The 21,619-nt window shown below is 46.9% G+C and overlaps 60 non-coding genes and 2 pseudogenes across 60 annotated transcripts; all 62 read right to left on the bottom strand.

Annotated features, from left to right (window-relative positions):
- Positions 1–20: 20 nt before the first annotated feature.
- Positions 21–139, bottom strand: LOC145148379 (5S ribosomal RNA). Its single transcript, XR_013729266.1, has one exon. It is a non-coding gene; the product is annotated as a 5S ribosomal RNA (ribosomal RNA).
- Positions 140–368: 229 nt separating this feature from the next.
- LOC145144885 (5S ribosomal RNA) lies at positions 369–487 on the bottom strand. Its single transcript, XR_013725886.1, has one exon. It is a non-coding gene; the product is annotated as a 5S ribosomal RNA (ribosomal RNA).
- A 229-nt stretch (positions 488–716) lies between these two features.
- Positions 717–834, bottom strand: LOC145150734 (5S ribosomal RNA). Its single transcript, XR_013731541.1, has one exon. It is a non-coding gene; the product is annotated as a 5S ribosomal RNA (ribosomal RNA).
- Positions 835–1,063: 229 nt separating this feature from the next.
- LOC145148119 (5S ribosomal RNA) lies at positions 1,064–1,182 on the bottom strand. Its single transcript, XR_013729017.1, has one exon. It is a non-coding gene; the product is annotated as a 5S ribosomal RNA (ribosomal RNA).
- A 231-nt stretch (positions 1,183–1,413) lies between these two features.
- Positions 1,414–1,532, bottom strand: LOC145147421 (5S ribosomal RNA). Its single transcript, XR_013728325.1, has one exon. It is a non-coding gene; the product is annotated as a 5S ribosomal RNA (ribosomal RNA).
- A 229-nt stretch (positions 1,533–1,761) lies between these two features.
- Positions 1,762–1,880, bottom strand: LOC145139657 (5S ribosomal RNA). The gene has a single exon (XR_013721967.1). It is a non-coding gene; the product is annotated as a 5S ribosomal RNA (ribosomal RNA).
- A 227-nt stretch (positions 1,881–2,107) lies between these two features.
- On the bottom strand, positions 2,108–2,225 carry LOC145150371 (5S ribosomal RNA). Its single transcript, XR_013731192.1, has one exon. It is a non-coding gene; the product is annotated as a 5S ribosomal RNA (ribosomal RNA).
- Positions 2,226–2,451: 226 nt separating this feature from the next.
- On the bottom strand, positions 2,452–2,570 carry LOC145154257 (5S ribosomal RNA). The gene has a single exon (XR_013734737.1). It is a non-coding gene; the product is annotated as a 5S ribosomal RNA (ribosomal RNA).
- A 231-nt stretch (positions 2,571–2,801) lies between these two features.
- Positions 2,802–2,919, bottom strand: LOC145150370 (5S ribosomal RNA). Its single transcript, XR_013731190.1, has one exon. It is a non-coding gene; the product is annotated as a 5S ribosomal RNA (ribosomal RNA).
- Positions 2,920–3,148: 229 nt separating this feature from the next.
- On the bottom strand, positions 3,149–3,267 carry LOC145155433 (5S ribosomal RNA). The gene has a single exon (XR_013735874.1). It is a non-coding gene; the product is annotated as a 5S ribosomal RNA (ribosomal RNA).
- A 225-nt stretch (positions 3,268–3,492) lies between these two features.
- Positions 3,493–3,611, bottom strand: LOC145149607 (5S ribosomal RNA). The gene has a single exon (XR_013730462.1). It is a non-coding gene; the product is annotated as a 5S ribosomal RNA (ribosomal RNA).
- A 229-nt stretch (positions 3,612–3,840) lies between these two features.
- On the bottom strand, positions 3,841–4,006 carry LOC145149484 (5S ribosomal RNA; annotated as a pseudogene).
- Positions 4,007–4,235: 229 nt separating this feature from the next.
- LOC145146992 (5S ribosomal RNA) lies at positions 4,236–4,354 on the bottom strand. The gene has a single exon (XR_013727911.1). It is a non-coding gene; the product is annotated as a 5S ribosomal RNA (ribosomal RNA).
- Positions 4,355–4,584: 230 nt separating this feature from the next.
- On the bottom strand, positions 4,585–4,703 carry LOC145149772 (5S ribosomal RNA). The gene has a single exon (XR_013730619.1). It is a non-coding gene; the product is annotated as a 5S ribosomal RNA (ribosomal RNA).
- A 230-nt stretch (positions 4,704–4,933) lies between these two features.
- On the bottom strand, positions 4,934–5,052 carry LOC145149272 (5S ribosomal RNA). The gene has a single exon (XR_013730123.1). It is a non-coding gene; the product is annotated as a 5S ribosomal RNA (ribosomal RNA).
- A 231-nt stretch (positions 5,053–5,283) lies between these two features.
- Positions 5,284–5,402, bottom strand: LOC145148729 (5S ribosomal RNA). Its single transcript, XR_013729600.1, has one exon. It is a non-coding gene; the product is annotated as a 5S ribosomal RNA (ribosomal RNA).
- Positions 5,403–5,632: 230 nt separating this feature from the next.
- Positions 5,633–5,751, bottom strand: LOC145148000 (5S ribosomal RNA). The gene has a single exon (XR_013728896.1). It is a non-coding gene; the product is annotated as a 5S ribosomal RNA (ribosomal RNA).
- Positions 5,752–5,981: 230 nt separating this feature from the next.
- Positions 5,982–6,100, bottom strand: LOC145150013 (5S ribosomal RNA). The gene has a single exon (XR_013730844.1). It is a non-coding gene; the product is annotated as a 5S ribosomal RNA (ribosomal RNA).
- A 229-nt stretch (positions 6,101–6,329) lies between these two features.
- Positions 6,330–6,447, bottom strand: LOC145150369 (5S ribosomal RNA). Its single transcript, XR_013731189.1, has one exon. It is a non-coding gene; the product is annotated as a 5S ribosomal RNA (ribosomal RNA).
- Positions 6,448–6,676: 229 nt separating this feature from the next.
- On the bottom strand, positions 6,677–6,795 carry LOC145148118 (5S ribosomal RNA). Its single transcript, XR_013729016.1, has one exon. It is a non-coding gene; the product is annotated as a 5S ribosomal RNA (ribosomal RNA).
- Positions 6,796–7,025: 230 nt separating this feature from the next.
- LOC145146835 (5S ribosomal RNA) lies at positions 7,026–7,144 on the bottom strand. The gene has a single exon (XR_013727760.1). It is a non-coding gene; the product is annotated as a 5S ribosomal RNA (ribosomal RNA).
- A 229-nt stretch (positions 7,145–7,373) lies between these two features.
- LOC145144884 (5S ribosomal RNA) lies at positions 7,374–7,492 on the bottom strand. The gene has a single exon (XR_013725885.1). It is a non-coding gene; the product is annotated as a 5S ribosomal RNA (ribosomal RNA).
- A 229-nt stretch (positions 7,493–7,721) lies between these two features.
- Positions 7,722–7,839, bottom strand: LOC145150732 (5S ribosomal RNA). The gene has a single exon (XR_013731539.1). It is a non-coding gene; the product is annotated as a 5S ribosomal RNA (ribosomal RNA).
- Positions 7,840–8,067: 228 nt separating this feature from the next.
- Positions 8,068–8,186, bottom strand: LOC145148833 (5S ribosomal RNA). The gene has a single exon (XR_013729699.1). It is a non-coding gene; the product is annotated as a 5S ribosomal RNA (ribosomal RNA).
- A 231-nt stretch (positions 8,187–8,417) lies between these two features.
- LOC145148568 (5S ribosomal RNA) lies at positions 8,418–8,536 on the bottom strand. Its single transcript, XR_013729447.1, has one exon. It is a non-coding gene; the product is annotated as a 5S ribosomal RNA (ribosomal RNA).
- Positions 8,537–8,765: 229 nt separating this feature from the next.
- Positions 8,766–8,884, bottom strand: LOC145154793 (5S ribosomal RNA). Its single transcript, XR_013735255.1, has one exon. It is a non-coding gene; the product is annotated as a 5S ribosomal RNA (ribosomal RNA).
- A 227-nt stretch (positions 8,885–9,111) lies between these two features.
- On the bottom strand, positions 9,112–9,229 carry LOC145150878 (5S ribosomal RNA). The gene has a single exon (XR_013731688.1). It is a non-coding gene; the product is annotated as a 5S ribosomal RNA (ribosomal RNA).
- A 226-nt stretch (positions 9,230–9,455) lies between these two features.
- Positions 9,456–9,574, bottom strand: LOC145155829 (5S ribosomal RNA). Its single transcript, XR_013736257.1, has one exon. It is a non-coding gene; the product is annotated as a 5S ribosomal RNA (ribosomal RNA).
- Positions 9,575–9,802: 228 nt separating this feature from the next.
- On the bottom strand, positions 9,803–9,920 carry LOC145150368 (5S ribosomal RNA). The gene has a single exon (XR_013731188.1). It is a non-coding gene; the product is annotated as a 5S ribosomal RNA (ribosomal RNA).
- Positions 9,921–10,148: 228 nt separating this feature from the next.
- Positions 10,149–10,267, bottom strand: LOC145146200 (5S ribosomal RNA). Its single transcript, XR_013727146.1, has one exon. It is a non-coding gene; the product is annotated as a 5S ribosomal RNA (ribosomal RNA).
- Positions 10,268–10,495: 228 nt separating this feature from the next.
- Positions 10,496–10,614, bottom strand: LOC145150550 (5S ribosomal RNA). The gene has a single exon (XR_013731368.1). It is a non-coding gene; the product is annotated as a 5S ribosomal RNA (ribosomal RNA).
- A 228-nt stretch (positions 10,615–10,842) lies between these two features.
- Positions 10,843–11,008, bottom strand: LOC145149483 (5S ribosomal RNA; annotated as a pseudogene).
- Positions 11,009–11,238: 230 nt separating this feature from the next.
- LOC145146991 (5S ribosomal RNA) lies at positions 11,239–11,357 on the bottom strand. The gene has a single exon (XR_013727910.1). It is a non-coding gene; the product is annotated as a 5S ribosomal RNA (ribosomal RNA).
- A 230-nt stretch (positions 11,358–11,587) lies between these two features.
- Positions 11,588–11,706, bottom strand: LOC145149771 (5S ribosomal RNA). The gene has a single exon (XR_013730618.1). It is a non-coding gene; the product is annotated as a 5S ribosomal RNA (ribosomal RNA).
- Positions 11,707–11,933: 227 nt separating this feature from the next.
- On the bottom strand, positions 11,934–12,052 carry LOC145146305 (5S ribosomal RNA). Its single transcript, XR_013727256.1, has one exon. It is a non-coding gene; the product is annotated as a 5S ribosomal RNA (ribosomal RNA).
- Positions 12,053–12,281: 229 nt separating this feature from the next.
- LOC145147872 (5S ribosomal RNA) lies at positions 12,282–12,400 on the bottom strand. Its single transcript, XR_013728766.1, has one exon. It is a non-coding gene; the product is annotated as a 5S ribosomal RNA (ribosomal RNA).
- A 231-nt stretch (positions 12,401–12,631) lies between these two features.
- On the bottom strand, positions 12,632–12,750 carry LOC145148492 (5S ribosomal RNA). Its single transcript, XR_013729374.1, has one exon. It is a non-coding gene; the product is annotated as a 5S ribosomal RNA (ribosomal RNA).
- Positions 12,751–12,987: 237 nt separating this feature from the next.
- On the bottom strand, positions 12,988–13,106 carry LOC145146597 (5S ribosomal RNA). The gene has a single exon (XR_013727534.1). It is a non-coding gene; the product is annotated as a 5S ribosomal RNA (ribosomal RNA).
- Positions 13,107–13,334: 228 nt separating this feature from the next.
- Positions 13,335–13,453, bottom strand: LOC145150429 (5S ribosomal RNA). The gene has a single exon (XR_013731255.1). It is a non-coding gene; the product is annotated as a 5S ribosomal RNA (ribosomal RNA).
- Positions 13,454–13,682: 229 nt separating this feature from the next.
- Positions 13,683–13,801, bottom strand: LOC145146388 (5S ribosomal RNA). The gene has a single exon (XR_013727334.1). It is a non-coding gene; the product is annotated as a 5S ribosomal RNA (ribosomal RNA).
- Positions 13,802–14,031: 230 nt separating this feature from the next.
- LOC145150605 (5S ribosomal RNA) lies at positions 14,032–14,150 on the bottom strand. The gene has a single exon (XR_013731418.1). It is a non-coding gene; the product is annotated as a 5S ribosomal RNA (ribosomal RNA).
- Positions 14,151–14,376: 226 nt separating this feature from the next.
- Positions 14,377–14,495, bottom strand: LOC145146304 (5S ribosomal RNA). The gene has a single exon (XR_013727255.1). It is a non-coding gene; the product is annotated as a 5S ribosomal RNA (ribosomal RNA).
- Positions 14,496–14,724: 229 nt separating this feature from the next.
- LOC145147871 (5S ribosomal RNA) lies at positions 14,725–14,843 on the bottom strand. Its single transcript, XR_013728764.1, has one exon. It is a non-coding gene; the product is annotated as a 5S ribosomal RNA (ribosomal RNA).
- A 231-nt stretch (positions 14,844–15,074) lies between these two features.
- Positions 15,075–15,193, bottom strand: LOC145148491 (5S ribosomal RNA). The gene has a single exon (XR_013729373.1). It is a non-coding gene; the product is annotated as a 5S ribosomal RNA (ribosomal RNA).
- A 233-nt stretch (positions 15,194–15,426) lies between these two features.
- On the bottom strand, positions 15,427–15,545 carry LOC145146596 (5S ribosomal RNA). Its single transcript, XR_013727533.1, has one exon. It is a non-coding gene; the product is annotated as a 5S ribosomal RNA (ribosomal RNA).
- Positions 15,546–15,773: 228 nt separating this feature from the next.
- LOC145150005 (5S ribosomal RNA) lies at positions 15,774–15,892 on the bottom strand. The gene has a single exon (XR_013730837.1). It is a non-coding gene; the product is annotated as a 5S ribosomal RNA (ribosomal RNA).
- Positions 15,893–16,121: 229 nt separating this feature from the next.
- Positions 16,122–16,240, bottom strand: LOC145149325 (5S ribosomal RNA). The gene has a single exon (XR_013730175.1). It is a non-coding gene; the product is annotated as a 5S ribosomal RNA (ribosomal RNA).
- Positions 16,241–16,470: 230 nt separating this feature from the next.
- On the bottom strand, positions 16,471–16,589 carry LOC145149770 (5S ribosomal RNA). Its single transcript, XR_013730617.1, has one exon. It is a non-coding gene; the product is annotated as a 5S ribosomal RNA (ribosomal RNA).
- Positions 16,590–16,815: 226 nt separating this feature from the next.
- On the bottom strand, positions 16,816–16,934 carry LOC145146940 (5S ribosomal RNA). The gene has a single exon (XR_013727861.1). It is a non-coding gene; the product is annotated as a 5S ribosomal RNA (ribosomal RNA).
- Positions 16,935–17,162: 228 nt separating this feature from the next.
- On the bottom strand, positions 17,163–17,281 carry LOC145147427 (5S ribosomal RNA). Its single transcript, XR_013728331.1, has one exon. It is a non-coding gene; the product is annotated as a 5S ribosomal RNA (ribosomal RNA).
- A 230-nt stretch (positions 17,282–17,511) lies between these two features.
- Positions 17,512–17,630, bottom strand: LOC145149739 (5S ribosomal RNA). The gene has a single exon (XR_013730588.1). It is a non-coding gene; the product is annotated as a 5S ribosomal RNA (ribosomal RNA).
- A 233-nt stretch (positions 17,631–17,863) lies between these two features.
- On the bottom strand, positions 17,864–17,982 carry LOC145146595 (5S ribosomal RNA). Its single transcript, XR_013727532.1, has one exon. It is a non-coding gene; the product is annotated as a 5S ribosomal RNA (ribosomal RNA).
- A 228-nt stretch (positions 17,983–18,210) lies between these two features.
- LOC145148831 (5S ribosomal RNA) lies at positions 18,211–18,329 on the bottom strand. Its single transcript, XR_013729697.1, has one exon. It is a non-coding gene; the product is annotated as a 5S ribosomal RNA (ribosomal RNA).
- Positions 18,330–18,558: 229 nt separating this feature from the next.
- On the bottom strand, positions 18,559–18,677 carry LOC145145040 (5S ribosomal RNA). Its single transcript, XR_013726033.1, has one exon. It is a non-coding gene; the product is annotated as a 5S ribosomal RNA (ribosomal RNA).
- Positions 18,678–18,906: 229 nt separating this feature from the next.
- Positions 18,907–19,025, bottom strand: LOC145150418 (5S ribosomal RNA). Its single transcript, XR_013731244.1, has one exon. It is a non-coding gene; the product is annotated as a 5S ribosomal RNA (ribosomal RNA).
- A 226-nt stretch (positions 19,026–19,251) lies between these two features.
- LOC145148878 (5S ribosomal RNA) lies at positions 19,252–19,369 on the bottom strand. Its single transcript, XR_013729742.1, has one exon. It is a non-coding gene; the product is annotated as a 5S ribosomal RNA (ribosomal RNA).
- Positions 19,370–19,598: 229 nt separating this feature from the next.
- LOC145149914 (5S ribosomal RNA) lies at positions 19,599–19,717 on the bottom strand. The gene has a single exon (XR_013730752.1). It is a non-coding gene; the product is annotated as a 5S ribosomal RNA (ribosomal RNA).
- A 230-nt stretch (positions 19,718–19,947) lies between these two features.
- LOC145150221 (5S ribosomal RNA) lies at positions 19,948–20,066 on the bottom strand. The gene has a single exon (XR_013731043.1). It is a non-coding gene; the product is annotated as a 5S ribosomal RNA (ribosomal RNA).
- A 230-nt stretch (positions 20,067–20,296) lies between these two features.
- On the bottom strand, positions 20,297–20,415 carry LOC145149910 (5S ribosomal RNA). Its single transcript, XR_013730748.1, has one exon. It is a non-coding gene; the product is annotated as a 5S ribosomal RNA (ribosomal RNA).
- A 218-nt stretch (positions 20,416–20,633) lies between these two features.
- Positions 20,634–20,752, bottom strand: LOC145147975 (5S ribosomal RNA). The gene has a single exon (XR_013728873.1). It is a non-coding gene; the product is annotated as a 5S ribosomal RNA (ribosomal RNA).
- Positions 20,753–20,981: 229 nt separating this feature from the next.
- On the bottom strand, positions 20,982–21,100 carry LOC145147848 (5S ribosomal RNA). The gene has a single exon (XR_013728737.1). It is a non-coding gene; the product is annotated as a 5S ribosomal RNA (ribosomal RNA).
- Positions 21,101–21,330: 230 nt separating this feature from the next.
- LOC145146104 (5S ribosomal RNA) lies at positions 21,331–21,449 on the bottom strand. Its single transcript, XR_013727055.1, has one exon. It is a non-coding gene; the product is annotated as a 5S ribosomal RNA (ribosomal RNA).
- Between the last annotated feature and the right edge of the window lie 170 nt (positions 21,450–21,619).

Here is a 21,619-nt window from a genome sequence, read left to right as displayed (position 1 = left end):
CAAACGGGCAACGAAAAAGGGGGGTGCAACACGAGGACTTCCCAGTGGGTCACCCATCCTAGTACTACTCTCGCCCAAGCACGCTTAACTACGGAGTTCTTATGGGATCCGATGCATTAGTGCTAGTATGATCGCACCCGAAATACTTTCCATGCTTATTGCTTTTATGTCTTAAAAGACGCAGAACCTCCTTTGTTTTTGTAAGCGATGCGTGGGACCCACGTGACCGATCGGCTCCGTTCCAAAAATACGAAAACCATGAACCATGAAGCGGAGGCCACCCGAGCATAGAAATAGCAAGAAAGAAAAAAAAACAAAAAAAACCGCACGTAAAAACTAAAAAAACGCAAACGGGCAACGAAAAAGGGGGGGTGCAACACGAGGACTTCCCAGGGGGTCACCCATCCTAATACTACTCTCGCCCAAGCACGCTTAACTGCAGAGTTCTGATGGGATCCGGTGCATTAGTGCTGGTATGATCGCACCCGAAATACTATCCATGCTTATTGCTTTTATGTCTTAAAAGACGCAGAACCTCCTTTGTTTTCGTACGCGAGGCGTGGGAACCACGTGACCGATCAGCTCCGTTCCAAAAATACGAAAACCATCAACCATGAAGCGGAGGCCACGCGAGCATAGAAATAACAAGAAAGAAAAAAAAAACAAAAAAAAACACACGTAAAATCTAAAAAAACGCAAACGGGCAACGAAAAAGGGGGGTGCAACACGACAACTTCCTAGGGGGTCACCATCCTAGTACTACTCTCGCCCAAGCACGCTTCACAGCGGAGTTCTGATGGGATCCGGTGCATTAGTGCTGGTATGATCGCACCCGAAATACTATCCATGCTTATTGCTTTTATGTCTTAAAAGACGCAGAACCTCCTTTGTTTTCGTACGCGAGGCGTGGGACCCACGTGACCGATCGGCTCCGTTCCAAAAATACGAAAAGCATCAACCATGAAGCGGAGGCCACCCGAGCATAGAAATAGCAAGAAAGAAAAAAAAAACAAAAAAAAACCGCACGTAAAATCTAAAAAAACGCAAACGGGCAACGAAAAAGGAGGTGCAACACGAGGACTTACCAGGGGGTCACCCATCCTAGTACTACTCTCGCCCAAGCACGCTTAACTGCGGAGTTCTGATGGGATCCGGTGAATTAGTGCTGGTATGATCGCACCCGAAATACTATCCATGCTTATTGCTTTTATGTCTTAAAAGACGCAGAACCTCCTTTGTTTTCGTACGCGAGGCGTGGGACCCACGTGACCGATCGGCTCCGTTCCAAAAATACGAAAACCATGAACCATGAAACGGAGGCCAGTCGAGCATAGAAATAGCAAGAAAGAAAAAAAACACAAAAAAAAAACCGCTCGCAAAATCTAAAAAAACGCAAACGGGCAACGAAAAAGGGGGGTGCAACACGAGGAGTTCCCAGGGGGTCACCCATCCTAGTACTACTCTCGCCCAAGCACGCTTAACTACGGAGTTCTTATGGGATCCGATGCATTAGTGCTAGTATGATCGCACCCGAAATACTTTCCATGCTTATTGCTTTTATGTCTTAAAAGACGCAGAACCTCCTTTGTTTTCGTAAGCGATGCGTGGGACCCACGTGACCGATCGGCTCCGTTCCAAAAATATGAAAACCATGAACCATGAAGCGGAGGCCACCCGAGCATAGAAATAGCAAGAAAGAAAAAAAAACAAAAAAAACCGCACGTAAAAACTAAAAAAACGCAAACGGACAACGAAAAAGGAGGGGTGCAACACGAGGACTTCCCAGGGGGTCACCCATCCTAGTACTACTCTCGCCCAAGCACGCTTAACTGCGGAGTTCTGATGGGATCCGGTGCATTAGTGCTGGTATGATCGCACCCGAAATACTATCCATGCTTATTGCTTTTGTCTTAAAAGACGCAGAACCTCCTTTGTTTTCGTACGCGAGGCGTGGGACCCACGTGACCGATCAGCTCTGTTCCAAAAATACGAAAACCATCAACCATGAAGCGGAGGCCACGCGAGCATAGAAATAGCAAGAAAGAAAAAAAAAACAAAAAAAACCACACGTAAAATCTAAAAAAACGCAAACGGGCAACGAAAAAGGGGGGTGCAACACGACAACTTCCCAGGGGGTCACCATCCTAGTACTACTCTCGCCCAAGCACGCTTCACAGCGGAGTTCTGATGGGATCCGGTGCATTAGTGCTGGTATGATCGCACCCGAAATACTATCCATGCTTATTGCTTTTATGTCTTAAAAGACGCAGAACCTCCTTTGTTTTCGTACGCGAGGCGTGGGACCCACGTGACCGATCGGCTCCGTTCCAAAAATACGAAAAGCATCAACCATGAAGCGGAGGCCACCCGAGCATAGAAATAGCAAGAAAAAAAAAACAAAAAAAAAACCGCACGTAAAATCTAAAAAAACGCAAACGGGCAACGAAAAAGGGGGTGCAACACGAGAACTTCCCAGGGGGTCACCCATCCTAGTACTACTCTCGCCCAAGCACGCTTGACTGCGGAGTTCTGATGGGATCCGGTGCATTAGTGCTGGTATGATCGCACCCGAAATACTATCCATGCTTATTGCTTTTATGTCTTAAAAGACGCAGAACCTCCTTTGTTTTCGTACGCGAGGCGTGGGACCCACGTGACCGATCAGCTCCGTTCCAAAAATACGAAAACCATCAACAATGAAGCGGAGGCCACACGAGCATAGAAATAGCAAGAAAGAAAAAAAAAACAAAAAAAACCACACGTAAAATCTAAAAAAACGCAAACGGGCAACGAAAAAAAAGGGGGTGCAACACGACAACTTCCCAGGGGGTCACCATCCTAGTACTACTCTCGCCCAAGCACGCTTCACAGCGGAGTTCTGATGGGATCCGGTGCATTAGTGCTGGTATGATCGCACCCGAAATACTATCCATGCTTATTGCTTTTATGTCTTAAAAGACGCAGAACCTCCTTTGTTTTCGTACGCGAGGCGTGGGACCCACGTGACCGATTGGCTCCGTTCCAAAAATACGAAAAGCATCTACCATGAAGCGGAGGCCACCCGAGCATTGAAATAGCAAGAAAGAAAAAAAAACAAAAAAAAAACCGCACGTAAAATCTAAAAAAACGCAAACGGGCAACGAAAAAGGGGGTGCAACACGAGGACTTCCAAGGGGGTCACCCATCCTAGTACTACTCTCGCCCAAGCACGCTTAACTGCGGAGTTCTGATGGGATCCGGTGCATTAGTGCTGGTATGATCGCACCCGAAATACTATCCATGCTTATTGCTTTTATGTCTTAAAAGACGCAGAACCTCCTTTGTTTTCGTACGCGAGGCGTGGGACCCACTTGACCGATCGGCTCCGTTCCAAAAATACGAAAACCATGAAGCATGAAGCGGAGGCCACCCGAGCATAGAAATAGCAAGAAAAAAAAAAACAAAAAAAACCGCACGTAAAATCTAAAAAAACGCAAACGGGCAACGAAAAAGCAGGTGCAACACGAGGACTTCCCAGGGGGTCACCCATCCTAGTACTACTCTCGCCCAAGCACGCTTCACAGCGGAGTTCTGATGGGATCCGTTGCATTAGTGCTGGTATGATCGCACCCGAAATACTATCCATGCTTATTGTTTTTATGTCTTAAAAGACGCAGAACCTCCTTTGTTTTCGTACGCGAGGCGTGGGACCCACGTGACCGATCGGCTCTGTTCCAAAAATACGAAAACCATCAACCATGATGCGGAGGCCACCCGAGCATAGAAATAGCAAGAAAGAAAAAAAAAACAAAAAAAAACGTACGTAAAATCTAAAAAAACGCAAACAGGCAACGAAAAAGGGGGGTGCAACACGAGGACTTCCCAGGGGGTCACCCATCCTAGTACTACTCTCGCCCAAGCACGCTTAACTGCGGAGTTCTCCATCCTAGTACTACTCTCGCCCAAGCACGCTTAACTGCGGAGTTCTGATGGGATCCGGTGCATTAGTGCTGGTATGATCGCACCCGAAATACTATCCATGCTTATTGCTTTTATGTCTTAAAAGACGCAGAACCTCCTTTGTTTTCGTACGCGAGGCGTGGGACCCACGTGACCGATCGGCTCCTTTCCAAAAATACGAAAAGCATCAACCATGAAGCGGAGGCCACCCGAGCATAGAAATAGCAAGAAAGAAAAAAAAAACAAAAAAAACGCACGTAAAATCTAAAAAAACGCAAACGGGCAACGAAAATGGGGGGGTGCAACACGAGGACTTCCCAAGGGGTCACCCATCCTAGTACTACTCTCGCCCAAGCACGCTTAACTGCGGAGTTCTGATGGGATCCAGTGCATTAGTGCTGGTATGATCTCACCCGAAATACTATCCATTCTTATTACTTTTATGTCTTAAAAGACGCAGAACCTCCTTTGTTTTCGTACGCGAGGCGTGGGACCCACGTGACCGATCGGCTCCGTTCCAAAAATACGAAAACTATCACCCATGAAGCGGAGGCCACCCGAGCATAGAAATAGCAAGAAAGAAATAAACAAAATAAAAACCGCACGTAAAATCTAAAAAAACGCAAACGGGCAACGAAAATAGTGGGGGTTCAACACGAGGACTTACCAGGGGGTCACCCATCCTAGTACTACTCTCGCCCAAGCACGCTTAACTGCGGAGTTCTGATGGGATCCGGTGAATTAGTGCTGGTATGATCGCACCCGAAATACTATCCATGCTTATTGCTTTTATGTCTTAAAAGACGCAGAACCTCCTTTGTTTTCGTACGCGAGGCGTGGGACCCACGTGACCGATCGGCTCCGTTCCAAAAATACGAAAACTATCACCCATGAAGCGGAGGCCACCAGAGCATAGAAATAGCAAGAAAGAAAAAAAAAAACAAAAAAAAATCGCACGTAAAATCTAAAAAAACGCAAACGGGCAACGAAAAAGGAGGTGCAACACGAGGACTTCCCAGGGGGTCACCCATCCTAGTACTACTCTCGCCCAAGCACGCTTCACAGGGGAGTTCTGATGGGATCCGGTGCATTAGTGCTGGTATGATCGCACCCGAAATACTATCCATGCTTATTGCTTTTATGTCTTAAAAGACGCAGAACCTCCTTTGTTTTCGTACGCGAGGCGTGGGACCCACGTGACCGATCAGCTCCGTTCTAAAAATACGAAAACCATCAACCATGAAGCGGAGGCTACCCGAGCATAGAAATAGCAAGAAAGAAAAAAAAAACAAAAAAAAAAACCGCACGTAAAATCTAAAAAAATGCAAACGGGCAACGAAAAAGGAGGTGCAACACGAGGATTTCCCAGGGGGTCACCCATCCTAATACTACTCTCGCCCAAGCACGCTTAACTGTGGAGTTCTGATGGGATCCGGTGAATTAGTGCTGGTATGATCGCACCCGAAATACTATCCATGCTTATTGCTTTTATGTCTTAAAAGACGCAGAACCTCCTTTGTTTTCGTACGCGAGGCGTGGGACCCACGTGACCGATCGGCTCCGTTCCAAAAATACGAAAAGCATGAACCATGAAACGGAGGCCAGCCGAGCATAGAAATAGCAAGAAAGAAAAAAAACACAAAAAAAAAACCGCTCGCAAAATCTAAAAAAACGCAAACGGGCAACGAAAAAGGGGGTGCAACACGAGGACTTCCCAGGGGGTCACCCATCCTAGTACTACTCTCGCCCAAGCACGCTTAACTACAGAGTTCTTATGGGATCCGATGCATTAGTGCTGGTATGATCACACCCGAAATACTTTCCATGCTTATTGCTTTTATGTCTTAAAAGACGCTGAACCTCCTTTGTTTTCGTACGCGATGCGTGGGACCCACGTGACCGATCGGCTCCGTTCCAAAAATACGAAAACCATGAACCATGAAGCGGAGGCCACCCGAGCATAGAAATAGCAAGAAAGAAAAAAAAACAAAAAAAACCGCACGTAAAAACTAAAAAAACGCAAACGGGCAACGAAAAAGGGGGGGGGGGAACACGAGGACTTCCCAGGGGGTCACCCATCCTAATACTACTCTCGCCCAAGCACGCTTAACTGCAGAGTTCTGATGGGATCCGGTGCATTAGTGCTGGTATGATCGCACCCGAAATACTATCCATGCTTATTGCTTTTATGTCTTAAAAGACGCAGAACCTCCTTTGTTTTCGTACGCGAGGCGTGGGACCCACGTGACCGATCAGCTCCGTTCCAAAAATACGAAAACCATCAACCATGAAGCGGAGGCCACGCGAGCATAGAAATAGCAAGAAAGAAAAAAAAAACAAAAAAAACCACACGTAAAATCTAAAAAAACGCAAACGGGCAACGAAAAAGGGGGGTGCAACACGACAACTTCCCAGGGGGTCACCATCCTAGTACTACTCTCGCCCAAGCACGCTTCACAGCGGAGTTCTGATGGGATCCGGTGCATTAGTGCTGGTATGATCGCACCCGAAATACTATCCATGCTTATTGCTTTTATGTCTTAAAAGACGCAGAACCTCCTTTGTTTTCGTACGCGAGGCGTGGGACCCACGTGACCGATCGGCTCCGTTCCAAAAATACGAAAAGCATCAACCATGAAGCGGAGGCCACCCGAGCATAGAAATAGCAAGAAAGAAAAAAAAAACAAAAAAAAACCGCGCGTAAAATCTAAAAAAACGCAAACGGGCAACGAAAAAGGAGGTGCAACACGAGGACTTACCAGGGGGTCACCCATCCTAGTACTACTCTCGCCCAAGCACGCTTAACTGCGGAGTTCTGATGGGATCCGGTGAATTAGTGCTGGTATGATCGCACCCGAAATACTATCCATGCTTATTGCTTTTATGTCTTAAAAGACGCAGAACCTCCTTTGTTTTCGTACGCAAGGCGTGGGACCCACGTGACCGATCGGCTCCGTTCCAAAAATACGAAAACCATGAACCATGAAACGGAGGCCAGCCGAGCATAGAAATAGCAAGAAAGAAAAAAAACACAAAAAAAAACCGCTCGCAAAATCTAAAAAAACGCAAACGGGCAACGAAAAAGGGGGGTGCAACACGAGGACTTCCCAGGGGGTCACCCATCCTAGTACTACTCTCGCCCAAGCACGCTTAACTACGGAGTTCTTATGGGATCCGATGCATTAGTGCTAGTATGATCGCACCCGAAATACTTTCCATGCTTATTGCTTTTATGTCTTAAAAGACGCAGAACCTCCTTTGTTTTTGTAAGCGATGCGTGGGACCCACGTGACCAATCGGCTCCGTTCCAAAAATACGAAAACCATGAACCATGAAGCGGAGGCCACCCGAGCATAGAAATAGCAAGAAAGAAAAAAAAACAAAAAAAACCGCACGTAAAAACTAAAAAAACGCAAACGGGCAACGAAAAAGGGGGGGTGCAACACGAGGACTTCCCAGGGGGTCACCCATCCTAATACTACTCTCGCCCAAGCACGCTTAACTGCAGAGTTCTGATGGGATCCGGTGCATTAGTGCTGGTATGATCGCACCCGAAATACTATCCATGCTTATTGCTTTTATGTCTTAAAAGACGCAGAACCTCCTTTGTTTTCGTACGCGAGGCGTGGGAACCACGTGACCGATCAGCTCCGTTCCAAAAATACGAAAACCATCAACCATGAAGCGGAGGCCACGCGAGCATAGAAATAGCAAGAAAGAAAAAAAAAACAAAAAAAACCACACGTAAAATCTAAAAAAACGCAAACGGGCAACGAAAAAGGGGGGTGCAACACGACAACTTCCTAGGGGGTCACCATCCTAGTACTACTCTCGCCCAAGCACGCTTCACAGCGGAGTTCTGATGGGATCCGGTGCATTAGTGCTGGTATGATCGCACCCGAAATACTATCCATGCTTATTGCTTTTATGTCTTAAAAGACGCAGAACCTCCTTTGTTTTCGTACGCGAGGCGTGGGACCCACGTGACCGATCGGCTCCGTTCCAAAAATACGAAAAGCATCAACCATTAAGCGGAGGCCACCCGAGCATAGAAATAGCAAGAAAGAAAAAAAAACAAAAAAAAACCGCACGTAAAATCTAAAAAAACGCAAACGGGCAACGAAAAAGGAGGTGCAACACGAGGACTTACCAGGGGGTCACCCATCCTAGTACTACTCTCGCCCAAGCACGCTTAACTGCGGAGTTCTGATGGGATCCGGTGAATTAGTGCTGGTATGATCACACCCGAAATACTATCCATGCTTATTGCTTTTATGTCTTAAAAGACGCAGAACCTCCTTTGTTTTCGTACGCGAGGCGTGGGACCCACGTGACCGATCGGCTCCGTTCCAAAAATACGAAAACCATGAACCATGAAACGGAGGCCAGCCGAGCATAGAAATAGCAAGAAAGAAAAAAAACACAAAAAAAAAACCGCTCGCAAAATCTAAAAAAACGCAAACGGGCAACGAAAAAGGGGGGTGCAACACGAGGACTTCCCAGGGGGTCACCCATCCTAGTACTACTCTCGCCCAAGCACGCTTAACTACGGAGTTCTTATGGGATCCGATGCATTAGTGCTAGTATGATCGCACCTGAAATACTTTCCATGCTTATTGCTTTTATGTCTTAAAAGACGCAGAACCTCCTTTGTTTTCGTAAGCGATGCGTGGGACCCACGTGACCGATCGGCTCCGTTCCAAAAATACGAAAACCATGAACCATGAAGCGGAGGCCACCCGAGCATAGAAATAGCAAGAAAGAAAAAAAAACAAAAAAAACCGCACGTAAAAACTAAAAAAACGCAAACGGGCAACGAAAAAGGAGGGGTGCAACACGAGGACTTCCTAGGGGGTCACCCATCCTAGTACTACTCTCGCCCAAGCACGCTTAACTGCGGAGTTCTGATGGGATCCGGTGCATTAGTGCTGGTATGATCGCACCCAAAATACTATCCATGCTTATTGCTTTTATGTCTTAAAAGACGCAGAACCTCCTTTGTTTTCGTACGCGAGGCGTGGGACCCACGTGACCGATCAGCTCCGTTCCAAAAATACGAAAACCATCAACCATGAAGCGGAGGCCACGCGAGCATAGAAATAGCAAGAAAGAAAAAAAAACAAAAAAAACCACACGTAAAATCTAAAAAACGCAAACGGGCAACGAAAAAGGGGGGTGCAACACGACAACTTCCCAGGGGGTCACCATCCTAGTACTACTCTTGCCCAAGCACGCTTCACAGCGGAGTTCTGATGGGATCCGGTGCATTAGTGCTGGTATGATCGCACCCGAAATACTATCCATGCTTATTGCTTTTATGTCTTAAAAGACGCAGAACCTCCTTTGTTTTCGTACGCGAGGCGTGGGACCCACGTGACCGATCGGCTCCGTTCCAAAAATACGAAAAGCATCAACCATGAAGCGGAGGCCACCCGAGCATAGAAATAGCAAGAAAAAAAAAACAAAAAAAAAAGCGCACGTAAAATGTAAAAAAACGCAAACGGGCAACGAAAAAGAGGGTGCAACACGAGAACTTCCCAGGGGGTCACCCATCCTAGTACTACTCTCGCCCAAGCACGCTTAACTGCGGAGTTCTGATGGGATCCGGTGCATTAGTGCTGGTATGATCGCACCCGAAATACTATCCATGCTTATTGCTTTTATGTCTTAAAAGACGCAGAACCTCCTTTGTTTTCGTACGCGAGGCGTGGGACCCACGTGACCGATCAGCTCCGTTCCAAAAATACGAAAACCATCAACAATGAAGCGGAGGCCACACGAGCATAGAAATAGCAAGAAAGAAAAAAAAAAAAAAAAAAACCACACGTAAAATCTAAAAAAACGCAAACGGGCAACGAAAAAGGGGGTGCAACACGACAACTTCCCAGGGGGTCACCATCCTAGTACTACTCTCGCCCAAGCACGCTTCACAGCGGAGTTCTGATGGGATCCGGTGCATTAGTGCTGGTATGATCGCACCCGAAATACTATCCATGCTTATTGCTTTTATGTCTTAAAAGACGCAGAACCTCCTTTGTTTTCGTACGCGAGGCGTGGGACCCACGTGACCGATCGGCTCCGTTCCAAAAATACGAAAAGCATCAACCATGAAGCGGAGGCCACCCGAGCATTGAAATAGCAAGAAAGAAAAAAAACAAAAAAAAAACCGCACGTAAAATCTAAAAAAACGCAAACGGGCAACGAAAAAGAAGGTGCAACACGAGGACTTCCCAGGGGGTCACCCATCCTAGTACTACTCTCGCCCAAGCACGCTTAACTGCGGAGTTCTGATGGGATCCGGTGCATTAGTGTTGGTATGATCGCACCCGAAATACTATCCATGCTTATTGCTTTTATGTCTTAAAAGACGCAGAACCTCCTTTGTTTTCGTACGCGAGGCGTGGGACCCACTTGACCGATCGGCTCCGTTCCAAAAATACGAAAACCATGAAGCATGAAGCGGAGGCCACCCGAGCATAGAAATAGCAAGAAAGAAAAAAAAAACAAAAAAAACCGCACGTAAAATCTAAAAAAACGCAAACGGGCAACGAAAAAGCAGGTGCAACACGAGGACTTCCCAGGGGGTCACCCATCCTAGTACTACTCTCGCCCAAGCACGCTTCACAGCGGAGTTCTGATAGGATCCGTTGCATTAGTGCTGGTATGATCGCACCCGAAATACTATCCATGCTTATTGTTTTTATGTCTTAAAAGACGCAGAACCTCCTTTGTTTTCGTACGCGAGGCGTGGGACCCACGTGACCGATCGGCTCTGTTCCAAAAATACGAAAACCATCAACCATGATGCGGAGGCCACCCGAGCATAGAAATAGCAAGAAAGAAAAAAAAACAAAAAAAAACGTACGTAAAATCTAAAAAAACGCAAACAGGCAACGAAAAAGGGGGGTGCAACACGAGGACTTCCCAGGGGGTCACCCATCCTAGTACTACTCTCGCCCAAGCACGCTTAACTGCGGAGTTCTCCATCCTAGTACTACTCTCGCCCAAGCACGCTTAACTGCGGAGTTCTGATGGGATCCGGTGCATTAGTGCTGGTATGATCGCACCCGAAATACTATCCATGCTTATTGCTTTTATGTCTTAAAAGACGCAGAACCTCCTTTGTTTTCGTACGCGAGGCGTGGGACCCACGTGACCGATCGGCTCCGTTCCAAAAATACGAAAAGCATCAACCATGAAGCGGAGGCCACCCGAGCATAGAAATAGCAAGAAAGAAAAAAAAAACAAAAAAAAACGCACGTAAAATCTAAAAAAACGCAAACGGGCAACGAAAATGGGGGGGTGCAACACGAGGACTTCCCAAGGGGTCACCCATCCTAGTACTACTCTCGCCCAAGCACGCTTAACTGCGGAGTTCTGATGGGATCCAGTGCATTAGTGCTGGTATGATCTCACCCGAAATACTATCCATTCTTATTACTTTTATGTCTTAAAAGACGCAGAACCTCCTTTGTTTTCGTACGCGAGGCGTGGGACCCACGTGACCGATCGGCTCCGTTCCAAAAATACGAAAACTATCACCCATGAAGCGGAGGCCACCCGAGCATAGAAATAGCAATAAAGAAATAAACAAAATAAAAACCGCACGTAAAATCTAAAAAAATGCAAATGGGCAACGAAAATAGTGGGGGTTCAACACGAGGACTTACCAGGGGGTCACCCATCCTAGTACTACTCTCGCCCAAGCACGCTTAACTGCGGAGTTCTGATGGGATCCGGTGAATTAGTGCTGGTATGATCGCACCCGAAATACTATCCATGCTTATTGCTTTTATGTCTTAAAAGACGCAGAACCTCCTTTGTTTTCGTACGCGAGGCGTGGGACCCACGTGACCGATCGGCTCCGTTCCAAAAATACGAAAACCATGAACCATGAAGCGGAGGCCACGCGAGCATAGAAATAGCAAGAAAGAAAAAAAAACAAAAAAAACTACACGTAAAATCTAAAAAAACGCAAACGGGCAACGAAAAAGGAGGTGCAACACGAGGACTTCCCAGGGGGTCACCCATCCTAGTACTACTCTCGCCCAAGCACGCTTCACAGCGGAGTTCTGATGGGATCCGGTGCATTAGTGCTGGTATGATCGCACCCGAAATACTATCCATGCTTATTGCTTTTATGTCTTAAAAGACGCAGAACCTCCTTTGTTTTCGTACGCGAGGCGTGGGACCCACGTGACCGATCGGCTCCGTTCCAAAAATACGAAAAGCATCAACCATGAAGCGGAGGCCACCCGAGCATAGAAATAGCAAGAAAGAAAAAAAAACAAAAAAAAAACCGCACGTAAAATCTAAAAAAACGCAAACGGGCAACGAAAAAGGAGGTGCAACACGAGGATTTCCCAGGGGGTCACCCATCCTAGTACTACTCTCGCCCAAGCACGCTTAACTGCGGGGTTCTGATGGGATCCGGTGCAGTAGTGCTGGTATGATCGCACCCGAAATACTATCCATGCTTATTGCTTTTATGTCTTAAAAGACGTAGAACCTCCTTTGTTTTCGTACGCGAGGCGTGGGACCTACGTGACCGATCGGCTCCGTTCCAAAAATACGAAAACCATGAACCATGAAACGGAGGCCACCCAAGCATAGAAATAGCAAGAAAGAAAAAAAAAACAAAAAAAAAACCGCATGTAAAATCTAAAAAAACGCAAACGGGCAACGAAAAAGCGGGGTGCAACACGAGGACTTTCCAGGGGGTCACCCATCCTAGTACTACTCTCGCCCAAGCACGCTTAACTGCGGAGTTCTTATGGGATCCGATGCATTAGTGCTGGTATGATCACACCCGAAATACTATCCATGCTTATTGCTTTTATGTCTTAAAAGACGCAGAACCTCCTTTGTTTTCATACGCGAGGCGTGGGACCCACGTGACCGATCGGCTCCGTTCCAAAAATACGAAAACCATGAACCATGAAGCGGAGGCCACCCGAGCATAGAAATAGCAAGAAAGAAAAAAAAAAAAACAAAAAAAAACCGCACGTAAAAACTAAAAAAACGCAAACGGGCAACGAAAAAGGGGGGGGGGTGCAACACGAGGACTTCCCAGTGGGTCACCCATCCTAGTACTACTCTCGCCCAAGCACGCTTCACAGCGGAGTTCTGATGGGATCCGGTGCATTAGTGCTGGTATGATCGCACCCAAAATACTATCCATGTTTATTGCTTTTATGTCTTAAAAGACGCAGAACCTCCTTTGTTTTCGTACGCGAGACGTGGAACCCACGTGACCGATCAGCTCCGTTCCAAAAATACGAAAACCATGAACCATTAAGCGAAGGCCACGCGAGCATAGAAATAGCAAGAAAGAAAAAAAAACAAAAAAAACCACACGTAAAATCTAAAAAAACGCAAACGGGCAACGAAAAAGGGGGGTGCAACACGACAACTTACCAGGGGGTCACCCATCCTAGTACTACTCTCGCCCAAGCACGTTTCACAGCGGAGTTCTGATGGGATCCGGTGCATTAGTGCTGGTATGATCGCACCCGAAATACTATCCATGCTTATTGCTTTTATGTCTTAAAAGACGCAGAACCTCCTTTGTTTTCGTACGCGAGGCGTGGGACCCATTTGACCGATCGGCTCCGTTCCAAAAATACGAAAACCATGAACCATGAAGCGGAGGCCACCCGAGCGTAGAAATAGCAAGAAAGAAAAAAAAACAAAAAAAACCGCACGTAAAATCTAAAAAAACGCAAACGGGCAACGAAAAAGGGGGGGTGCAACACGAGGACTTCCCAGGGGGTCACCCATCCTAGTACTACTCTCGCCCAAGCACGCTTAACTGCGGAGTTCTGATGGGATCCAGTGCATTAGTGCTGGTATGATCTCACCCGAAATACTATCCATTCTTATTACTTTTATGTCTTAAAAGACGCAGAACCTCCTTTGTTTTCGTACGCGAGGCGTGGGACCCACGTGACCGATCGGCTCCGTTCCAAAAATACGAAAACTATCACCCATGAAGCGGAGGCCACCCGTGCATAGAAATAGAAAGAAAGAAATAAACAAAATAAAAACCGCACGTAAAATCTAAAAAAACGCAAACGGGCAACGAAAATAGTGGGGGTTCAACACGAGGACTTACCAGGGGGTCACCCATCCTAGTACTACTCTCGCCCAAGCACGCTTAACTGCGGAGTTCTGATAGGATCCGGTGAATTAGTGCTGGTATGATCGCACCCGAAATACTATCCATGCTTATTGCTTTTATGTCTTAAAAGACGCGGAACCTCCTTTGTTTTCGTACGCGAGGCGTGGGACCCACGTGACCGATCGCCTCCGTTCCAAAAATACGAAAACCATGAACCATGAAGCGGAGGCCACGCGAGCATAGAAATAGCAAGAAAGAAAAAAAAACAAAAAAACCACACGTAAAATCTAAAAAAACGCAAACGGGCAACGAAAAAGGAGGTGCAACACGAGGACTTCCCAGGGGGTCACCCATCCTAGTACTACTCTCGCCCAAGCACGCTTCACAGCGGAGTTCTGATGGGATCCGGTGCATTAGTGCTGGTATGATCGCACCCGAAATACTATCCATGCTTATTGCTTTTATGTCTTAAAAGACGCAGAACCTCCTTTGTTTTCGTACGCGAGGCGTGGGACCCACGTGACCGATCGGCTCCGTTCCAAAAATACGAAAAGCATCAACCATGAAGCGGAGGCCACCCGAGCATAGAAATAGCAAGAAAGAAAAAAAAACAAAAAAAAAACCACACGTAAAATCTAAAAAAACGCAAACGGGCAACGAAAAAGGAGGTGCAACACGAGGATTTCCCAGGGGGTCACCCATCCTAGTACTACTCTCGCCCAAGCACGCTTAACTGCGGGGTTCTGATGGGATCCGGTGCAGTAGTGCTGGTATGATCGCACCCGAAATACTATTCATGCTTATTGCTTTTATGTCTTAAAAGACGTAGAACCTCCTTTGTTTTCGTACGCGAGGCGTGGGACCTACGTGACCGATCGGCTCCGTTCCAAAAATACGAAAACCATGAACCATGAAACGGAGGCCACCCAAGCATAGAAATAGCAAGAAAGAAAAAAAAAACAAAAAAAAAACCGCATGTAAAATCTAAAAAAACGCAAACGGGCAACGAAAAAGCGGGGTGCAACACGAGGACTTTCCAGGGGGTCACCCATCCTAGTACTACTCTCGCCCAAGCACGCTTAACTGCGGAGTTCTTATGGGATCCGATGCATTAGTGCTGGTATGATCACACCCGAAATACTATCCATGCTTATTGCTTTTATGTCTTAAAAGACGCAGAACCTCCTTTGTTTTCATACGCGAGGCGTGGGACCCACGTGACCGATCGGCTCCGTTCCAAAAATACGAAAACCATGAACCATGAAGCGGAGGCCACCCGAGCATAGAAATAGCAAGAAAGAAAAAAAAACAAAAAAAACCGCACGTAAAAACTAAAAAAACGCAAACGGGCAACGAAAAAGGGGGGGGGGGTGCAACACGAGGACTTCCCAGTGGGTCACCCATCCTAGTACTACTCTCGCCCAAGCACGCTTCACAGCGGAGTTCTGATGGGATCCGGTGCATTAGTGCTGGTATGATCGCACCCAAAATACTATCCATGTTTATTGCTTTTATGTCTTAAAAGACGCAGAACCTCCTTTGTTTTCGTACGCGAGACGTGGGACCCACGTGACCGATCAGCTCCGTTCCAAAAATACGAAAACCATGAACCATTAAGCGAAGGCCACGCGAGCATAGAAATAGCAAGAAAGAAAAAAAAACAAAAAAAACCACACGTAAAATCTAAAAAAACGCAAACGGGCAACGAAAAAGGGGGGTGCAACACGACAACTTACCAGGGGGTCACCCATCCTAGTACTACTCTCGCCCAAGCACGCTTCACAGCGGAGTTCTGATGGGATCCGGTGCATTAGTGCTGGTATGATCGCACCCGAAATACTATCCATGCTTATTGCTTTTATGTCTTAAAAGACGCAGAACCTCCTTTGTTTTCGTACGCGAGGCGTGGGACCCATTTGACCGATCGGCTCCGTTCCAAAAATACGAAAACCATGAACCATGAAGCGGAGGCCACCCGAGCGTAGAAATAGCAAGAAAGAAAAAAAAACAAAAAAAACCGCACGTAAAATCTAAAAAAACGCAAACGGGCAACGAAAAAGGGGGGGTGCAACACGAGGACTTCCCAGGGGGTCACCCATCCTAGTACTACTCTCGCCCAAGCACGCTTAACTGCCGAGTTCTGATGGGATCCAGTGCATTAGTGCTGGTATGATCTCACCCGAAATACTATCCATTCTTATTACTTTTATGTCTTAAAAGACGCAGAACCTCCTTTGTTTTCGTACGCGAGGCGTGGGACCCACGTGACCGATCGGCTCCGTTCCAAAAATACGAAAACTATCACCCATGAAGCGGAGGCCACCCGAGCATAGAAATAGCAAGAAAGAAATAAACAAAATAAAAACCGCACGTAAAATCTAAAAAAACGCAAACGGGCAACGAAAATAGTGGGGGTTCAACACGAGGACTTACCAGGGGGTCACCCATCCTAGTACTACTCTCGCCCAAGCACGCTTAACTGCGGAGTTCTGATGGGATCCGGTGAATTAGTGCTGGTATGATCGCACCCGAAATACTATCCATGCTTATTGCTTTTATGTCTTAAAAGACGCAGAACCTCCTTTGTTTTCGTACGCGAGGCGTGGGACCCACGTGACCGATCGCCTCCGTTCCAAAAATACGAAAACCATGAACCATGAAGCGGAGGCCACGCGAGCATAGAAATAGCAAGAAAGAAAAAAAAACAAAAAAACCACACGTAAAATCTAAAAAAACGCAAACGGGCAACGAAAAAGGAGGTGCAACACGAGGACTTCCCAGGGGGTCACCCATCATAGTACTACTCTCGCCCAAGCACGCTTCACAGCGGAGTTCTGATGGGATCCGGTGCATTAGTGCTGGTATGATCGCACCCGAAATACTATCCATGCTTATTGCTTTTATGTCTTAAAAGACGCAGAACCTCCTTTGTTTTCGTACGCGAGGCGTGGGACCCACGTGACCGATCGGCTCCGTTCCAAAAATACGAAAAGCATCAACCATGAAGCGGAGGCCACCCGAGCATAGAAATAGCAAGAAAGAAAAAAAAACAAAAAAAAACCGCACGTAAAATCTAAAAAAACGCAAACGGGCAACGAAAAAGGAGGTGCAACACGAGGACTTCCCAGGGGGTCACCCATCCTAGTACTACTCTCGCCCAAGCACGCTTAACTGCGGGGTTCTGATGGGATCCGGTGCAGTAGTGCTGGTATGATCGCACCCGAAATACTATCCATGCTTATTGCTTTTATGTCTTAAAAGACGTAGAACCTCCTTTGTTTTCGTACGCGAGGCGTGGGACCTACGTGACCGATCGGCTCCGTTCCAAAAATACGAAAACCATGAACCATGAAACGGAGGCCACCCGAGCATAGAAATAGCAAGAAAGAAAAAAAAACAAAAAAAAAACCGCATGTAAAATCTAAAAAAACGCAAACGGGCAACGAAAAAGCGGGGTGCAACACGAGGACTTTCCAGGGGGTCACCCATCCTAGTACTACTCTCACCCAAGCACGCTTAACTGCGGAGTTCTTATGGGATCCGATGCATTAGTGCTGGTATGATCACACCCGAAATACTATCCATGCTTATTGCTTTTATGTCTTAAAAGACGCAGAACCTCCTTTGTTTTCATACGCGAGGCGTGGGACCCACGTGACCGATCGGCTCCGTTCCAAAAATACGAAAACCATGAACCATGAAGCGGAGGCCACCCGAGCATAGAAATAGCAAGAAAGAAAAAAAAAAACAAAAAAAAACCGCACGTAAAAACTAAAAAAACGCAAACGGGCAACGAAAAAGGGGGGGGTGCAACACGAGGACTTCCCAGTGGGTCACCCATCCTAGTACTACTCTCGCCCAAGCACGCTTCACAGCGGAGTTCTGATGGGATCCGGTGCATTAGTGCTGGTATGATCGCACCCAAAATACTATCCATGTTTATTGCTTTTATGTCTTAAAAGACGCAGAACCTCCTTTGTTTTCGTACGCGAGACGTGGGACCCACGTGACCGATCAGCTCCGTTCCAAAAATACGAAAACCATGAACCATTAAGCGAAGGCCACGCGAGCATAGAAATAGCAAGAAAGAAAAAAAAACAAAAAAAACCACACGTAAAATCTAAAAAAACGCAAACGGGCAACGAAAAAGGGGGGTGCAACACGACAACTTCCCAGGGGGTCACCCATCCTAGTACTACTCTCGCCCAAGCACGCTTCACAGCGGAGTTCTGATGGGATCCGGTGCATTAGTACTGGTATGATCGCACCCGAAATACTATCCATGCTTATTGCTTTTATGTCTTAAAAGACGCAGAACCTCCTTTGTTTTCGTACACGAGGCGTGGGACCCACGTGACCGATCGGCTCCGTTCCAAAAATACGAAAAGTATCAACCATGAAGCGGAGGCCACCCGAGCATAGAAATAGCAAGAAAGAAAAAAAAAACAAAAAAAAACCGCACGTAAAATCTAAAAAAACGCAAACGGGCAACGAAAAAGGGGGTGCAACACGAGGACTTCCCAGGGGGTCACCCATCCTAGTACTACTCTCGCCCAAGCACGATTAACTGTGGAGTTCTGATGGGATCCGGTGCATTAGTGCTGGTATGATCGCACCCGAAATACTATCCATGCTTATTGCTTTTATGTCTTAAAAGACGCAGAACCTCCTTTGTTTTCGTACGCGAGGCGTGGGACCCACGTGACCGATCGGCTCCGTTCCAAAAATACGAAAACCATGAACCATGAAGCGGAGGCCACCCGAGCATAGAAATAGCAAGAAAGAAAAAAAAAACAAAAAAAACCGCACGTAAAAGTCTAAAAAAACGCAAACGGGCAACGAAAAAGCAGGTGCAACTCGAGGACTTCCCAGGGGGTCACCCATCCTAGTACTACTCTCGCCCAAGCACGCTTCACAGCGGAGTTCTGATGGGATCCGTTGCATTAGTGCTGGTATGATCGCACCCGAAATACTATCCATGCTTATTGTTTTTATGTCTTAAACGACGCAGAAATTCCTTTGTTTTCGTACGCGAGGCGTGGGACCCACGTGACCGATCGGCTCCGTTCCAAAAATACGAAAACCATCAACCATGAAGCGGAGGCCACCCGAGCATAGAAATAGCAAGAAAGAAAAAAGAAAAAAAAACCGCACGTAAAATCTAAAAAAACGCAAACAGGCAACGAAAAAGGGGGGTGCAACACCAGGACTTCCCAGGGGTCACCCATCCTAGTACTACTCTCGCCCAAGCACGCTTAACTGCGGAGTTCTGATGGGATCCAGTGCATTAGTGCTGGTATGATCGCACCCGAAATACTATCCATGCTTATTGCTTTTATGTCTTAAAAGACGCAGAACCTCCTTTGTTTTCGTACGCGAAGCGTGGGACCCACGTGACCGATCGGCTCCGTTCCAAAAATACGAAAACCATGAACCATGAAACGGAGGCCACCCGAGCATAGAAATAGCAAGAAAGAAAAAAAAAACAAAAAAAACCGTGCGTAAAATCTAAAAAAACGCAGACGGGCAACGAAAAAGGGGGCTGCAACACGAGGACTTTCCAGGGGGTCACCCGTCCTAGTACTACTCTCGCCTAAGCACGCTTAACTGCGGAGTTCTGATGGGATCCGGTGCATTAGTGCTGGTATGATCGCACCCGAAATACTATCCATGCTTATTGCTTTTATGTCTTAAAAGACGCAGAACCTCCTTTGTTTTCGTACGCGAGGCGTGGGACCCACGTGACCGTTCGGCTCCGTTCCAAAAATACGAAAACCATCAACCATGAAGCGGAGGCCACCCGAGCATAGAAATAACAAAAAACAAAAAAAAACAAAAAAAAAACCGCACGTAAAATCTAAAAAAAGGCAAACGGGCAACGAAAAAGGGGGGTGCAACACGAGGACTTCCCGGGGGGTCACCCATCCTAGTACTACTCTCGCCCAAGCACGCTTCACAGCGGAGTTCTGATGGGATACGGTGCATTAGTGCTGGCATGATCGCACCCGAAATACTATCCATGCTTATTGCTTTTATGTCTTAAAAGACGCAGAACCTCCTTTGTTTTCGTACGCGACGGTTGGGACCCACTTGACCGATCAGCTCCGTTCCAAAAATACGAAAACCATCAACCATGAAGCGGAGGCCACCCGAGCATAGAAATAACAAAAAACAAAAAAAAACAAAAAAAAAAACCACACGTAAAATCTAAAAAAACGCAAACGGGCAACGAAAAAGGAGGTGCAACACGAGGACTTCCCAGGGGGTCACCCATCCTAGTACTACTCTCGCCCAAGCACGCTTCACAGCGCAGTTCTGATGGGATCCGGTGCATTAGTGCTGGTATGATCGCACCCGAAATACTATCCATGCTTATTGCTTTTATGTCTTAAAAGACGCAGAACCTCCTTTGTTTTCGTACGCGAGGCGTGGGACCCACGTGACCGATCGGCTCCGTTCCAAAAATACGAAAAGCATCAACCATGAAGCGGAGGCCACCCGAGCATAGAAATAGCAAGAAAGAAAAAAAAACCGCACCTAAAATCTAAAAAAACGCAAACGGGCAACGAAAAAGGAGGTGCAACACGAGGACTTCCCAGGGGGTCACCCATCCTAGTACTACTCTCGCCCAAGCACGCTTAACTGTGGAGTTCTGATGGGATCCGGTGCATTAGTGTTGGTATGATCGCACCCGAAATACTATCCATGCTTATTGCTTTTATGTCTTAAAAGACGCAGAACCTCCTTTGTTTTCGTACGCGAGGCGTAGGACCCACGTGACTGATCGGCTCCGTTCCAAAAATACGAAAACCATGAACCATGAAGCGGAGGCCACCCGAGCATAGAAATAGCAAGAAAGAAAAAAAAACAAAAAAAACCGCACGTAAAAACTAAAAAAACGCAAACGGGCAACGAAAAAGCGGGGGTGCAACACGAGGACTTCCCAGGGGGTCACCCATCCTAGTACTACTCTCGCCCAAGCACGCTTCACAGCGGAGTTCTGATGGGATCCGTTGCATTAGTGCTGGTATGATCGCACCCGAAATACTATCCATGCTTCTTGTTTTTATATCTTAAAAGACGCAGAACCTCCTTTGTTTTCGTACGCGAGGCGTGGGACCCACGTGGCCGATCGGCTCCGTTCCAAAAATACGAAAACCATCAACCATGAAGCGGAGGCCACCCGAGCATAGAAATAGCAAGAAAGAAAAAAAAACAAAAAAAAAACCGCACGTAAAATCTAAAAAAACGCAAACAGGCAACGAAGAAGGGGGGTGCAACACGAGGACTTCGCAGGGGGTCACCCATCCTAGTACTACTCTCGCCCAAGCACGCTTAACTGCAGAGTTCTTATGGGATCCGGTGCATTAGTGCTGGTATGATCGCACCCGAAATACTATCCATGCTTATTGCTTTTATGTCTTAAAAGACGCAGAACCTCCTTTGTTTTCGTACGCGAGGCGTGGGACCCACTTGACCGATCGGCTCCGTTCCAAAAATACGAAAACCATGAACCATGAAGCGGAGGCCACCCGAGCATAGAAATAGCAAGAAAGAAAA

Source organism: Lactuca virosa, chromosome 1, assembly GCF_052849685.1.
Source record: "Lactuca virosa cultivar CGN04683 chromosome 1, Lactuca_virosa_CGN04683_v6, whole genome shotgun sequence".
Classification (NCBI taxonomy): domain Eukaryota; kingdom Viridiplantae; phylum Streptophyta; class Magnoliopsida; order Asterales; family Asteraceae; genus Lactuca; species Lactuca virosa.
This window is presented reverse-complemented; position numbering and strand designations above follow the sequence as displayed.